This window comes from Panthera pardus, unplaced genomic scaffold (genome assembly GCF_024362965.1).
Source record: "Panthera pardus isolate Hobbes unplaced genomic scaffold, ASM2436296v1 HiC_scaffold_20, whole genome shotgun sequence".
Lineage (NCBI taxonomy): Eukaryota > Metazoa > Chordata > Mammalia > Carnivora > Felidae > Panthera > Panthera pardus.
In genome coordinates this window covers 9,241,311-9,255,857 of record NW_026526766.1, presented here as the reverse complement: position 1 = coordinate 9,255,857, position 14,547 = coordinate 9,241,311, and the positions used below count along the sequence as shown (strand labels likewise).

General features: G+C 49.7%; 1 protein-coding gene across 7 annotated transcripts in view; it reads left to right on the top strand.

Annotated features, from left to right (window-relative positions):
• Positions 1–272: 272 nt before the first annotated feature.
• The window catches only part of SMARCA2 (SWI/SNF related, matrix associated, actin dependent regulator of chromatin, subfamily a, member 2), a 179,874-nt gene continuing 165,599 nt past the window's right edge, over positions 273–14,547 (top strand). For 2 of the 7 annotated variants that reach the window (XM_053907776.1, XM_053907771.1), the window contains exon 1: positions 274–404. The gene's annotated coding sequence lies outside the window, so the exon portion shown is untranslated. Of the gene's footprint in view, positions 405–1,089; positions 1,240–1,819; positions 2,231–2,534; positions 2,804–11,470; positions 11,585–14,547 lie in introns of those variants that run through there. The other 5 variants (XM_019463679.2, XM_053907774.1, XM_053907773.1 and 2 more) reach the window with 5 other exon arrangements.

Here is a 14,547-nt window from a genome sequence, read left to right as displayed (position 1 = left end):
TTTCTCTGCTCCAGGCACAAGCACGGCCCGAGAGCCGGCGCCTTGCAGACACACACGGATCCACGCATACAGTAGAGCCGTCTCGATCCACATTCTTGCACACCGCCCCCTCCTTCCCCCGAGCTCCCGGAGTCGCTGAGCGGGGCGAGTGACAGGCGCGTCCCGCCAACCCGCGTCCGGGCGGGCAGGGAGGAGCGGCGCGCGGGGCCAACTGCGGCGCGTCTTCCGGCGCCCGTGGAGGCGGCGAGGGTGGGACGCGGGGCGGAGCCCGAGTTTAGGAAGAGGAGGGGATGGCTGTCATCAATGAAGTCATATTCATAATCTAGTCCTCTCTCCCTCTGTTTCTGTACTCTGGGTGACTCAGAGAGGGAAGAGATTCAGCCAGCACACTCCTCGCGAGCAAGGTAAATATAACTTACAACTCCTTTCTCCTCTTTCCCCTCCCTCCGGCCTCCTGGCTGCAGCCGCCGCACAAACCCCTCCGGCACCGCGCCGCCTTCGCCGGGGATTATTCATTATTATCCTAATTATTATTTATTGTGCATGCACGGAGACCAAAACAAACAGGCGGGCCAACCGCCACAACAACAACAAAAAAAGCCCGCCTCCTCCCCGCGGGCCTCAGGTGGAATGCTCTAACGACAGCTCCCGGGCGGCGGTGGAAGAAACGGGAAAGTTTCAACCGAACCTTGCTGTTCTAATAATAACAGTAATAATTACTACTTCAAGGAGGCGAGGGAGGGGGGGAAATCCCAACAAACCACAGCCTTGACCCTAGGTAGGCAGTCAGCGACGCGCTGCCAACTCAAGGTTGCAACACACACACACACACACACACACACACACACACACACTCTATCGACAAGGTTGCAATCCCCCCATCCACTTAGCTGGGGGAGGGGGCACAGAGGAGGGGAAAGGCTGGAGGACCCGGGAGGAGGATGGAAAGGCGACAGTTCACCCCGAGGAGTCCTCCCCGGAAGAGTTGGAAGGGGAGCGAGAGAGGAGGGCGAGGTGCCCGGGCTGGCGGCGGGGCGCCAACGAACGCTGCTGCCACCCGCTTCCCGGGGACTTGTTTAAAGGGCTCCGGTTGCCGAGACGCGAGCGGATCTCGGCGGGAGAAGCCGGAGCTGGCGCGCCGAAGAGGCGGCCGCCACGCCGCGGGGCCGGTGCGTGCCGGATCGGAGGTGTCACCTCCAGTTTGCGGGTTCCCTCGGGCGGGGATGAAGACGCTGACCGGTAGGCAGGCCTTTAGGCAAAGCGGCTATCGGGGGGCTGCGCCCGGGGCTCTGCGGAGACGTCCCTGCCCCTGGTACCTGGCGGCCGCGCGGGCTCGGGTGTTGAAGTTCGGGGTGTCCTGCCCGGGCCGCACTGCTGGTACGGAGGGAGGAGGCCCCAAAGAAGGAGGTCGGAGGTGCCCGCCGGGCTCAGTTACCCTGCCCTCCCCCTCCCGGGGTTTGTTTTCTTTTGCTTGGCGTCCTCCCCTAGCTTGAACCGCGGGAACCTCGGGCGTGGGTCGCCCGCGATCGTCCGGGTGCTAGGGGCGCGCTGGGGCCCGGCAGAGCCACCGTGGCTGCGGGCCGGGAGGCCATGATCCGGATAATCCTCTCTGCCTGACTGTCACAAACAGGACCCGCGCGCACCAGGGCAGCAGTGGTGGCGTTCGCCGGAGAAGGGGAAGGGCTGCGGGGGGGCGGGGGAGGAGGGAGGGGGTGGCGAGGGCGGGAGGCGGGGAGACCGGGTGGGAGCCTCCTCCCAACGATGACACGCACCCCTTCCTTCTCGCTCCCTGCTTTCGAGTTTGCTTTATTCCCATCCCAACCTGGTTTACCCCTTCCTCTGTTCTCCCCCTCCATCCGGCCGTCTTCCCTCCTCCCGTTTGCGTTGCAAAACAGGGCCATGCCATCTGCAAAGGTGTCGCGATGCACTTCCCCAAATAACCGGTCCGGCGTGCCAGCCCCTAGGCTCCCTACGGCTTCGGGCACACACCGAGCCTGGTGCTCCGGGTGCCCCGCACCAGGCCTCGCCGCCTGGGCGCAGTTGCACCGCGCGGGGCGGGGCGCAGCAGTGCGGGCTCCAGGGGACACCCGCGCCCCGGTCCCGGCACTCGGCCGGTTTCCGGTACACGCGGGGAAATCGCCTCCTGCCAGTGTCTTCGCGCTCGCCCCTGCCTCCGCCGCCTGGATTGCATTATTATTTTTATCCGGGTTGCAGCTTGCGGCGGATCCTGGTGAGCGCGGGGCAGGCCGGACTGCTGGGGGTGGGGGGGTGGGGGTGGAGGGAAGTTGGACACGGATCAGGCAGGAAAAAAAAAAAAAAAAGTTTGGCAGGGCGGCTAAGTAGGGAGAGGGGTGGGAGGGGGCGGCGAGCTCCCGCAGCTCGCGTCTCCGCGCCTTCGGGGCCGGCGCGAGTGTGTCTGCGCGTGAGTGTGAGTGTGTGTTGTGCGCGCCGGGGCCAGTGCGTCGCGAGCAGAGGCGCCGGCAGCCGCCGGGAGCCCGGGGAGGACCAGGCGAGGTTTGGTGGCGGAGGCTGGTGGGGGTGGCGTGTGCGTGTGGCTGCGAGTGTGAGTGTGAGTGTGCGCGCGCGAGCGGCGGAGAATCAGGAAGTCACAGCAGCGAAGCGCACACAGACATGTTTGATCGCCGTGACATGACGCGCGCGAGGGAGGAAGCGGCGGCGGCGGCGGGGGCCGGGCCGCGGGCTCGGGCGCGGGCCTAGGGCTCCGGCGGGGAGACCCGCTCCGCCCGCGCCGCCGCCGCAGGCTCGGCGAGCCCCGCTCCTCTTTTTGTTCCGCGTCCCCCAGGTAAGGAGCCTGCGCCGGCGCCGCCCGCTGAGTGCCGAGCTTTCCAGCTCTTTCCCAGCCGGCCCCCTCTGGTCTCCCGGCTTGCCTTTCCTGCAAAGTCAGGCAGGCGGAGGGGGGTGGGGGGGGGGCGGGAAGCGGGCTCCTCGCCCTCCGATCGATCGCGTGGAAAACTTTCCAGCGGGAAGCACCGTAAGGGGCAAGGAGAAGAAGGCCTTGCTGGGTGCTGTCGCTTGTCAGTTCTTTCTCCTCCGGGTCCGGGGAGTGGAGTCGCTGCGCCCTGGGGCTGTTGCACATTCAAACTTTGGGCCTAAACGTGCCTCCCAACTCTCGCAGGATTTACTCCAGCAATAAAATAAATATTCATAGTCGTCCATTTGGTCTTGCCAGGAGTTTGGATTTCATAAGAGAAGGACACGGGCTTGGGAGTCGAGGAAAGTGGGGGTGTTGTGCAGAATCCATTCCTTCTTTAATGTCTGCGCCGGGTGTTATGTAATTTTGGTAGCACATGGGTGCAAAAGCCCACATTGGGCTTCTCCCCTCCTTTGTTTATATAACTTTTGGGAGAGTTTTGCAAGGTTTCGCCTTTTTTCCTTCCTCCCTAATCTGATGGACGTTGGTGCTTTGGAAACAACAAAGCCACCGGGGTTAATACCTTTATGGAGAGGTGTCATCATTGTGCTCCGGTCATTAGGTAGACTGTATTCCTAAGTATGTGTAATGTTAGAGCATAAGGAAGGCATTAAGGGTACACGTTTGTCTACTGCATGGAGTGGTTATTTTTAACGTCTGTGCGTCATGAGCAGCAGAGTTAAATTTTAAACTTCCATTTCAAAGGACTTTTTTATTTACACCTGGTTGTTTCATGCTTGTGGGAGCAGAATGCCTGTATGAACAGAAAGATTGTTGCTGGCTTGTTGGGTAGAAGAAAATTTCTGTCTAACCACCTAAGACTCAGAAGGCCCTGAGAGCTGTACTAAAATCAAAGCCATGCCCAATATTATGTGTGTGTATCTACACTTCTATATACACATTCAAATATTTCAGTAATATTTTCCATCAGTAATTTGGGGGGGCCACTGCCCCAGGCTTGTTTGCCAACACTAGACTTGGTAAGCTTCCAGCCTACTTTTAGCACACTGGTTAAGTGTTAAGAGGTGTGGCAGGTTTGAATCCAAGTTGGGTCATTGTTATGCAAATCCAGACACACTTTCTCTTTTAGGGATCTAATTGCGCTTTTATTCTCCTGGACTTTTTTTTTTTTTTTTTAAGCTCCCTGACAACTCAAATGTTTGCGACTGGCGAAGAGAGGATTTGGAGCTACCTATTAGGTACCAAAGATATTTATTGCCGTGGACAGAGAAACAAACCCCAGACCTGGACACTGCGGTCCATTTCCCTTGTTGGAGGCATTAAAAAGAGATGCCTTATGGGTAAAGAACATTGTGAAATAAATTAGGAGTTTGGATTATCAGAACCCTTGAAGAATTGTCAGAGGTGAGGGAGTTCTTCCTTCAATGCAGGCTTTCTCTTATGAGTGACATCAGTTACATCCCAGCACCGCGACTAGCTGCACTGTGGCGTCTCAGAAAATATTCACCGCAAGAGTGTGTTCAAAGCAGCTTTAGATCTTTTCTTTTGTTCGGTTTTAAAGTGGTTTTTGAGCGTTTCTCGTCAAGTTTCTTGAAAAGTGCTTTGACCAACACCTGAGGCTTGGAATTGACAAAAAAAAAAAAAAAAAAAAAAAGTGTCCCTGCTTGTATTATACCCTTAATGCTTGAATTCTGTTTCAAATATTTCTGGCAGCATAACTGGAAAGTAACAGTTTGGCAAATAATTATTTTAAAACTTTTTTTCTTTGATTCAGATAAGTCATTTACAGGCCAGTATAAAAGCACATTCCATTCTTTCCAGGAGACAATTGTGATGCCCCTCATATTACTGTAGTATTTTCGACATTTCATTTTAAAGGCTTATTATGTATTGGAGCAAGACCATAAAAGAGAAAACTTTCATAAATTATAAAAGTGGTAGTGTCCTCCAGTGTTTTCATGGCCCTTTTTTCCCCCCCTTTAGAAGTCTTCCTTTGTAAACAAGGCCTTTGTTTGTCAAACTCCCCTAGGTCAGCAGCTTTTTGATACCCCAGAGAAATAATAAATCACGATTTGTGACATCTTGACATGCTGCCATGAGAACAACTGAATTATCACAAATACAGTGCTAGGCGGTGTTTGCCCTCACCTCGCGCTATCAGGGGGAGTGTTCGTAGGACCTGATTTCAACCAGCGTGAGTTCTGAGTTTCACTGCTTGTGGTCAAGATGATTTTAAGGGAAGCCATGGACGGTTTGTTGCTTAACATGAGTGGACTTGGAAAACTCCCTGTATATGAGTCACATTTCTCTTCTGTGGCATTTCTGGTGAACAGATGAGAAAATTTCCCTAATGGGAAAGCCATATTTGGGAGCGACTTCTGATTTCCTCTTGTCACTTTTTTTTTTTTTTTTTTTTAATGTGAAAGAATTATCTTTTGGATCACTCCTTGTCCTTAACTGTGTTAGGTAGATTCTGTCAGACCAACAGAGGAGGCTGAATTTTCTGTCGTCTTTGGAATGGTTTGTATTATGGAACTTTAGTCTCTAGCCAGTTATAAAAGGGTCATTCTATAAGGAGTTGGGAACAGAAAATACAGATGGTGGTGAAGTTATTTGGTAGAGTATTTAGGAAGGCCTGAGATGTTTCTTTTTTGCTACATAGAAAGCCATGACTTTATGTTTACCAGGGAATATAGAAGTCTAAACCTCAGTTCTGCCAGAGTCATTATGAAAGATAGCGTATTTATTTTGATGTATTTATCAGCCAAGTTAAAGGGGATCTTGCAACCTGGGTTTGGAAAACTTTACAATCTTATTGTTTATGATGACTTTATTTTCTCTCATGTTAATAGAGTACTTTTCTTTGAAAGCATTCAGGGTACATTAGAGATTTTAAAGATACAGTCAAATTTGGGGCGCCTGGGTGGCTCAGTCGGTTGAGCATCCAACTTCGGCTCAGGTCATGATCTCAGTCTGTGAGCTCAAGCCCTGCGTTGGGCTCTGTGCTGACAGCTTGGAGCCTGGAGCCTACTTTAGATTCTGTGTCTCCCCCTCTCTCTCTGCCTTCCCCTGCTTGTGCTTGCTCTCTCTCTCTCTCAAAAATAAACATTAAAAAAATTTAAAAAAGATACAGTCAAATGTAAGTTTTAAAGATGCAAGTTTTAAAGATACAGTCAAAGATGCTTGAATAATTATACCTTAGCAAAACATATAATAGAGCTGATGAAATTCAGCAGCTATGTAGCTCGGTCTTTAGGGTGTTGAATATAAACATCATTTAATCTTACTTATGAGCGAATAACTCATTAATTCTCTCATTTGGAATGATGGTGTAGATACGGAATACGGGATTTTTGACTCAGATACTGACGTAAGTGGTGCCCTTCTGGACTTCTGGATTTATAATATGTGATTCTTTAATTGAAGCTAACTATGAATTGTGATGATATCTTCGTATGCAAGACTTTCAGAACATTCAGACAGTTATAATCAGGCCATATGCCTGTATGATGTAAAACCTTTAAAAATCACAATATTCTGTTGTATTTTTAGGTGTGGAAGCATCAACTTAAGCTTCGGTCTCATACCAAGACATCATCCACTGCTTTGCAAGCACTGATGCATTAGAAACTTTTTGGAAACCGAACTAATTTCAATTCGGGCTGACCCTTTTGTGAAGTGTTGAGTGGCGTCCACAGAATAGAAACAAATTTGAAGTTTCAAAACCATTAAATATAATTATAACTCCGCCCCCCCTCCCCTTTTTTAAAAAGCGGAATTACGAATTGGGAAATTTAAGTCACTTAAAAATAGACAAAATGTCTCTGAGCAAAAAAGATCGAGATACATTGTTTTGTAGGTTAACAGCAGTCCAAGGAGATTCCCTTACCATTTTGTGTTTGGATTGTGTTTTTCTTGTTTAGGATGACTGTATATTTCTTCACCTCCTTCATGTTGTGTATTCCAGTTGTTAGCATCCCACTGGGACATAAGTCATTGAACTTGGAAATTCAGTGTACACGACCAACGTCCGCCCCCCTCTTCCCCCGGTGCTTTTGAAGTGGGCGCGTGTTTAGCTTTGCAGTATCTGCAACTCTTCTGTACTTTGCTGCCACACTGTATTTATACATGTGCTCAAATGCTATTAAGCAAAGCCCATAATTCCGTAAAAAGTAAACAACGTACAATTGAGAATTTGTGTTTTAAAGAATGTACCTGAACGTGAGAAGCTATTGAATAACATAAGGTCAACTGCGCAGACCCCATGACGCAGGGAGAGGTCAGGGTGAGCTGTGATGGGTCTAGGGGATAGATAAGGTCTTTGAGATGGGGTAGCCTTATGACCAGAGGAGGGTAGGGGTGGAGGAGGTGGGCTGCTGATCATCAGAGGAAAATCCAGAGCTCACAGACACCGGTCTGAAGACTCCATGAGAAGACATTTGACCTGAGAAGAGACCGTTTGTCAGAGAAAGAGGTTCCAGCCAGGGAGGATTTGCGGAAGACAACGTTAGGGATGGTGAATTATCCATAGGGATAAATCCATAGGGATAAGATTATCCAGTATGCGTTGGAGGCTTGTCTCAGAAGTTTTGAGCAGGGAATTCATGATGGAAAATATTGCAGATTCACATGTGGATTCAAGTCCAGGGTGGGAATTGAAGCCATTAAAAGGATCCTCGTGATAATGCACATTTTTACACCCCAGCTCACAAGGTAGCACATCTTTTACTTGATTTATATCAAAATTGTGGTTGTAGCTGGCGACTCTTTTGCCTATTTTTTTGTAGATGCAGAACCTGAAACTTGAACAGCTCACATGAGCTGTGTGGCAATTTTTTTTTTTTTAATGGCATGTTAGCGTGTAAACAGCCATTGTCCATTTTAATTGCAGTGAACTTGAAGGGCTCCTTCTTGAACTTTTGTTGCTACTGAGAAAGTCAGGGCATATTAAAACCCATCCGTCACAAACCTGGGGTCTGTTCAGCGAATAAGAGTCGAGTTTTACTGCGAAGTCCAAGTGTGCCATCTCAGCGAGAAGAGTTTGTAAAATATCTATTTCCGACTCTTAGGTGTTTAATGTACTAATAAAATTATCTTAGCAGACAGAGCAGGAAGTGGCTATCATTGATTCCTAGCAGCATCCCAACCGAGGTTGCCTCGCAAACGGGCCTAAGAGAACCTAGGAAGGATGGTTTGCACCTGTAAGGTATATACAAGCTAATACATTTCACAGTGGCCTGCTGTGAAACTAGTTTTTGTCGGTTTGGTTTTGACTGATTGCCTAGCCCTTCAGGTTCAACTGAGTGTTAGAAACGACCATAATTCACGATAACCTTTATGCCTGCCGGTGGACATGGGTCCTGGCTTAGAAGGATGTTCTGCTGAAGTGCTTTTGTTGTTGAGGGACTTCTTCTGCGTACTTTGGGTTTTCTCAGAAGCAGGCACCCTCCTTTAAAGACTTTGTCCTTTGTGGAAATGTTGGCTGTCCTCACGGAGGAGGTCTTGGGATTGTATCCCAGGTAGGCTCTCGGAAGAAGGCGACTCAGCAGGATGTGCAAGGTGATAATGTTAAGAGCCAGGTTCCTGTTGAGCGTGGCTCCGAGGATGGTGGGGCAATAATTAGCCGCTACAGTGTTTGTGTGATCTTCTGTCCCTCTCTCGCACAGAGCTGCCATAGAGACTTTTCCAGGTCTGACTCTGGGCAAGGATGGTCCCAAAGCAGGTTATTTGAAGGGAGGGCAGCAGCTAACATCCTAACCTGTTTCCTTGACCAAAGGACAGAAGGGTTCACAGAAGCCTGACAAACAGAGCAGTTTTTTTTAATCCAGCCACGTTTTATTTAATTTTGTTTTTTTAACTTTTTAAAAGTTCATTTATTTATTTTGAGAGGGAGAGAGAGAGAGAGGAAGAGAGAGAGAAAGAGAGAGAGAGAGAGAGAGAGACTCAAGCAGGCTCTGCACTATCAGCACAGAGCCCAGCTCAGGGCTCGAACTCACAAACCGTGAGATCATGACCTGAGCCGAAATCAAGAGTCGGATGCTTAACCGACTGAGCCACCCAGGCACCCCAAATCCAACCACTTTTTCAAACATACTCAACTTTGAATGGGAAACTGACAGGAAGCCCTGGGAGAAAAATGTTTTCCACGCTCTTCTAGAGTTTTGGGTCCAGTACGAGTCATGGTTTTTTGTTTTTGTTTTTGTTTTTGTTTTTAACGTTTATTTATTTTTGGGACAGAGAGAGACAGAGCATGAACAGGGGAGGGGCAGAGAGAGAGGGAGACAGAGAATCGGAAGCAAGCTCCAGGCTCTGAGCCATCAGCCCAGAGCCTGACGCGGGGCTCGAACTCACGGACCCTGAGATCGTGACCCACCTGAAGTCAGACGCTTAACCGACTGAGCCACCCAGGCGCCCCAAGTATGAGTCATGTTTAACTTCAAGCCCAGCACGGTTTTCATCGTGGTGCAAATCATGCCGCACACTGTTTAAAGTTGCCTGTCCCAGACCCAGAAGCAGGAGGGCTTTGGTAATGTTTCACTGTCTTCCAGGCAACCTTGGTCTCTGAAAAAGAAACTTCTGGTAGATTTATTTCCTTTATCTTCCCTGCTGTTCTCCCCCTGCCCTGCGCCCCCGCCCCCCCCCTTCCCCGTTAAGAATGGCAGCGCTCTGTACTCCAGTTGGAGAAATGTTGTTACTTCTTGTAGGGGAATTATCAATCCCTTCATGGAGAAAGCTACACAGAAAACGAGAAGCCCTTCAGGTCAGGAGATGTTCTGAATCAGCAAACAGACATAAAAAGAACTCTTATCTTAACTATCTCCTGAGCCGTGTAGTTCTCCCGTTAACAGCCAGAAAACTTTAAAAAAGACCAGAGCTGCTCTCGGGGATGTGAACTGGGCCTGATTTTTCTAATATTCTACCTTTGACCCGTACCCCAGCCTTTCTGTCAGCCCAGCCGTGAGAAAGATGTGCTGCTGGATTTGAAAACGGTTCCTTATCGCATTTGGTAAAGAGTTACGTAAGGGGTGCTGTCTAGTCGACGTGGTTTTTTGCCCCCAAACCCTTTCGTGACTAGAAAACAAAAGTATCTAGGAAACATTCATTCGTTCGTTGGTTTGTTCCTCATTCATTCATTCATTCATTCATACTTCTTTTTTTTTTTTTTTTTCAAGGCCTAGCTGAAATGTCACCTTCTCGGGAAGCCTCCCCTGATCCTCTCTTCCTTCCTCTCTCCACCCTGCAGGCCTGCCCTCCTGTCCTGTGACTGCTCTGGACAGCCTTGGCTATACCCCTTCTTGTTTTGCAGGAGCTCCCCTTTGTTTTTGTTTTTTTTTTTCCCCCTCTCACTACTCTTTAAGGGTAAGTCTTGTTTCCCTATCAGACTTGCAGAGCCTTGGGGTCAGCCCTTGGGCCTTTTCCTACATCTTACCTGCCTCATGCCCTTTGGACATTGAGGACAGGAGGCCCTCTGGCTGTTTGATTGGACGTCACCAGCCTCCTTAGTTCATGACTCCACCTCCTATGATCCCTGCGGCTTCTCCTGTCTCTCCCTTCCTAGATTGATGGATCATCACAGCCAAATCCTGAGCCCTGCCTGCAAAATATCCCTCCCCTTCCACGCCCTTCTCTTTGCCTGCCTGCACATTGTTGCATTGCGCTGGGGGGGCCCCAGTGGAAGCCCTCCACCCTGCTGGATGGCCTTGCCTGATGGGTCCCGTGGCTCAGTCCCGGGTTGGGGCTAGAGACAGAAAGCTCTCCTTACAGACGTGACTTCTTTGGGCAAGCCGCGTGGTCCCTTCCTGACTTCCCGCCCTCATCTTTTCCTTGGGGATGTGACAAAAATGTATCCTCAATTGAAGTCGCTAATGTTACTGCAAAGCCCTTGCGGGTGCCTTTAAATATGACCCCAAGGGGGGCAGTCGTTGGTATCCTGGTTGATTGCGGTACGACAGTAAGGTACGTATTTTGTCGTGGTTGTCACAGTTAGGCTGGCAACGCTTAGAGTTCCTTGGAGTTGAATTCCTATTTAATCTGCTCATGGCTGTGCTGGGACTTTTAGCTCAGGGGAGAGGGAGGAGGTTGGGGCTGAGGGAAGGTGTCTGTGGTAACTGCAGCTTTGCGAAGCTCTGAAGACTTTTATTTTAAAAACACACACTCCCCCGTTGTAAAGGCAGGGTCAGGACACAGAAAAGACAGGGTGTGATGTCTTGGCCAAGAACACAGCGGCCGGCCCTCTGGGGAGTGCATTATATGGAGGACAGGGGACTCCTCCCTCCTCCGCAGTGCGTGCACATGTGCATGGGGGCTGCCCCTGTGCCTTACCCTGTCCCCGCACCCCAGACACGTTTCCTTCATTGTATCAGCCACGTAATTGTGGAACATGCTGTGCTTTTCCGTGACAGTGTCCACCTCTCCCCTCTCTACCCGCCCCCCCCCAACACAAAATAACAGCAGAGTCTGAGCAGAGACCTGTCACTCCAACCTATCAAGGTGAGCTGAGCCGTCCCTTCCCCCCTCCCCCCCCCAAACCCGGCTGGGCCCACCCCCATCCCTGCCTGTGGGCATCCTGTCATCAGTGCTTTGAAGCGGAAAGAAAGGGGGTCCATTCCGAGGGATACCCGTGGCAATGTTGGTGAAGGAGACGCTGAGCTGGCCGACACTGGACTTCAAACCTTAACCACAGTGACTTTGGTAATAACCCGCGCCTCTTCCTGAGAGCCGAATGGCTTTGTAGTTTACACCCCGCGAGTTGCTTTGCGCTGTGGGCAAGTCTAGTTAGGTCCTCTCGAGGTGTGCCATAAAGGTGCCAGCAGAAACGAGGAGGGAGGGAGAAGGGGCCAGGGCTACGGCCTCCTCTTGGAGAGTCACTCCTCTGCAGTATTATACCTGCGTGCTGGTGGCCAGGCAGGAGTCCTGGGACAGCCCAGGTTCGGCCCTTGGAGGGACCCTCATGAAGGCCACTGCACACAGGATTGCAGAAATCTTTGAGGTGCTTCGAGTCCTGCACAGGCAGGTTGGGGGGAGCCTGGAGATCCTCCTTTCTCAAGCTAAGAGGAACCAGAAAGACTGCAGAGGAAAAGCACTCTGCCCAGGGCCCCACAGTTGGTGACGGTCCTGGAACGGGAAGACGAGCATCTGCCTCTCTGGATCTTTGGACACCCGGTGCCTTCGGAACAGCCAGAGTATCCCATCCAAGTAGTGTGGTTGTGCAGATTCCTGCCCTCCCTTCGCAGGGGACAAGGGCCCTCATCTCTTAAACTCCGCAGTGGCTCACAGCTATTTTCTTTCGTTGACCTGTGCTGTCTCACGGACAACATGCATCAGGCCCCTGCCTCAGAAGGTTCTCTTCTGATTAGAAAAGTTTCCCCCACGACACGTTCCCCTGTTAACATTCTACTTAAACACCCAGTACTTTTCCGTCCCCTTTTCTTATCTCTTTTCCCCTTTAAGAAGCTTTTCGTAGTTTCCTTTAACAAAAAATGAGGAGCATTTTTATGGGGCAGTATACAAGTATAATCCCAGCATCCTGCCACATTCCCAGATGAAAGCCACCACATATGCACAGAGCAGTTTTTCGGGAGAACGTAGATCAAAACGTGAAACGTGGAAAGTGGGGCTCCTGGCCGAGCATTTGTATCTTCATTGTTCAGACTTGGGGTAGGTTACGGTAACAGCTATTGAAGCCCATTTCAAGGTAAACCATAACAGGAAGTAAGCAATTTCCTTTTATTCACTAAAAAATAAAGGGGTGTATTAGTTTGCTGACATACATGAAAGAACATTATAACTTGTAGTACCTCTGAATTGACGTCAGCTTCCTAAATTTAAAATGCTGACTGGACCAGTGTATATGTGAGGGAGTGGCATGCAAAAAAAAAAAAAAAAAAAAAACCAAAACCAAAAAACAGTTACTTCCGCCTGCTTTGTTAATCACAAAGAATAAATAATAACATTTGGCTCTCTAGTGGATCCAAGGCTATAATTCACCCTTGAAGCTTCCCTGTTGTTTTAGAAACCACTTCAGCTGGGTTCTGAGTCCCGTCTTGGATCAGCAAAATACTGTTACAATCACTCCCAGGTAGCCTCCCACTGCTCCCTGTTTTGGCCCTAATTCATTTATCAGAATGGCTTAAATTCTTGCCTACACTCCTTGGATCTCTTTGTGTGAACATAGCTCAGGCACAGATTACTCTCTAATTTTTATTTATAAAATAACTGACTCTGTTAATACTTTGCTCCTGGCATTCCTGGGCTGTTTATTCACACTTTTTTTTTTAAATTATTAATATTATAAAGTTTATTCATTTTGAGAGAGAGAGAGAGAGAGAGAGAGAGAGAGGGCATGAGCAGGGGAGGGGAAGAGAGAGGGAGAGACAGAATCCCAAATAAGCTCTGAGCTTTTCAGCACAGAGCCCGAGGTGGGGCTCGAACCCACGAACTGTGAGATCATGACCTGAGCTGAAACCAAGTGTCAGATGCTCAACTGACCAAACCACCCAGGCACTACTACGTCTCTTTTTTATTGAGCACTTCCTACATGCGGGGACACAGAGGAGTGCAGAAGAGCAAGACCCTTGCATTCCAGTGATTTAGCAGGAGGTGAAAGCAAGCAGGGAGCTAAGAATGGAACTAATGTGGCTTTTCGATGTGTTTCCCCTTTAACCTCATTTCACCGCATGGAAATACCCTGGCTGTGAGTGCCTGGGCCCCTATGGTTAATTCCACCCCTGCCGCTAAGCAGTGGGTAAGCAAATTCACTTAGGGTGTCTCATTCTGTGTTCTGGGAGGTTGTCTGAGAGCAGAAAAGTGTTTGCATGTACAGGTGCACGGGCCCCGATAACGAAAGGTCCAGTGTCACATTTCCTCTCACCAGTGGTCTTCATTGATGTCCATCGGAATCTGGGAAACAGCGTATTTGCTCGTTTTGGCTCCTTTCCAAGATGTGAGATGTACCCACACCGTGAGGCATTTCCCCAGGGAGGGGGGAGGATGCCAAGAAATCTTGGAGTGTGGGTGATGGACTGTTTGCCGAAATCAGAGCCCCGGAATTTCCACACCTAGTCTGTGCTGGGCCCGATCCAGTAGTCATGGATGACTCTTGTTGGGAATCTGGGACCACAGAGAAGCTGAGGATGAATGTGTGGCCTCAACTCTCCAAGTGGTCGGCAGTTACTTAGCTGGCAGGAGGAACCGCAGTTTAAACTGTTTCTTCTGATCGCTTCTGGTACGGTGGAGGTGGTGGGGAAGATAAGGCTGCATGAGGACTGGCTGCTTGCTCGGTGCCGGGCACAGAGCTGTTTTGGTACATGTGCCGACACTGCATTTCGGTCTCAGCCGGTGGTTGTGACATGTTGGGTATTTGGACCCATCTATCCATTTGACCCGGGCAACCCCCGCTTCTCCCTCGCCCCCCAACGGGCATTCCCTTTCACTGTCAGTTTCTGAAATTGTACTTCTTTCTCCTTTTAACTATCTGGGGTTCTCTGTGAAGTTTCGAATGCTCATTTACTTATGAAAACGTGTCTTGATTATGAAAACTTTCTTAGGGGTTTTATATTTTACTGGCTTTGGGGGGTTAATGATTCGTCAGGTGCCCAAGCCAGTAAGTAATGAACAGCATCTGTTGACTTCGGTAATAAATTTCAAACTTGTTT